The sequence below is a fragment of the Pundamilia nyererei genome, unplaced genomic scaffold (genome assembly GCF_000239375.1).
Source record: "Pundamilia nyererei isolate P.nyererei 1_Seehausen unplaced genomic scaffold, PunNye1.0 scaffold00132, whole genome shotgun sequence".
NCBI classification, from domain to species: domain Eukaryota; kingdom Metazoa; phylum Chordata; class Actinopteri; order Cichliformes; family Cichlidae; genus Pundamilia; species Pundamilia nyererei.
The window spans coordinates 6,400-7,433 of NW_005187533.1; the positions used below are offsets into that span (position 1 = coordinate 6,400).

Genomic DNA, 1,034 nt, shown 5'->3' on the forward strand with positions numbered 1-1,034 from the left:
AATAGACATAACATAATTTGGATATCGCATGATATCAAACAGAAGCTGTCAGCTCTGTAATGTAGGCAATCAATAAGAAAGCAGTTCATTATTGCTGTAGATTCCAGCGGCTCTTCATATTTTTGGCCAACAGATGTCACCAAACACGACTGTGTGTGAAAAGCTTCAAGTAATGAACAGTTTTTCAACATAAGTTCTAATGCTTCAGATAGCTTCATTTGGCCATCGCTATTGAAAATCTTTGCCGGGAGAGGGAGCGTGAAGCTGGGCGACTAATCCAGTGAGTGTGATCCGGTGTCCGAGTGGCGGAACCAGAGAGCTGTAGCACAAGGAAGAAAAGGTAAGTACATAGATTTGGGCGCACATGAGTCGTAAGAGCCTGTTACCTACCCGGGTAAGCTGACGAAGAGACAGCAAAACTGGTCTTGAATACCCTCAGTAGATTGCCCCAGATTAGCTCCAGGTGAGTTGGACAGGTGAGGAGGTCACAGCTCCGCCCAGAGGCGGACACCGAAGAATATAGAACTCAGTGGTAATTTACCAGCAGCGCACCCGGACCGTGACAACAGTTTCAGTAAGGGAACTCTAAATTTCTTAGTAAATTACTTCACCATCTGTAAAAAGTGAAAATCCCAACCCATTTTCTTATTTCCTTAAATACGAGCTCACCTTATAGTGTTTATTGCTCCAGACAGGTCAGTCCCCCTCATCCATCTATGGCCTACTTCGACCCAGATTACAGATATGGTCAGGGACGTGCAGAGGGGGGGGCTAGAGGGGCTTGAGCACCCGCCCCTTTCCTGATGAGTGCCCAAAGTGCCCTTTTGTTGAGGCAACTTTTAAATTTTTTTAATTAATTAATTTATTTATTTATTTTATGTGTGTGTGCGTGCGGAGTCCTGTCTGTGCCCCTCAACAATAATATTTAACTATTAATCATAGTTTTGCTGGCTTGCATCAGTCACATGATCACATTTAACCAATGATCGCCCTCGACGGCAGAACGCGCTGGTTACGAGCCGGGAACGAGCTCA

The 1,034-nt window shown here is 45.0% G+C and overlaps 1 protein-coding gene across 2 annotated transcripts in view; it reads left to right on the top strand.

The window, feature by feature from the left end:
• Positions 1 to 279: 279 nt before the first annotated feature.
• The window catches only part of LOC102210840 (GTPase IMAP family member 8), a 9,652-nt gene continuing 8,897 nt past the window's right edge, over positions 280 to 1,034 (top strand). Inside the window, exon 1 of one of the 2 annotated variants that reach the window (XM_005743453.1) lies at positions 280 to 340. The gene's annotated coding sequence lies outside the window, so the exon portion shown is untranslated. Of the gene's footprint in view, positions 341 to 504; positions 575 to 1,034 lie in introns of those variants that run through there. The other variant, XM_005743454.2, reaches the window with a different exon arrangement.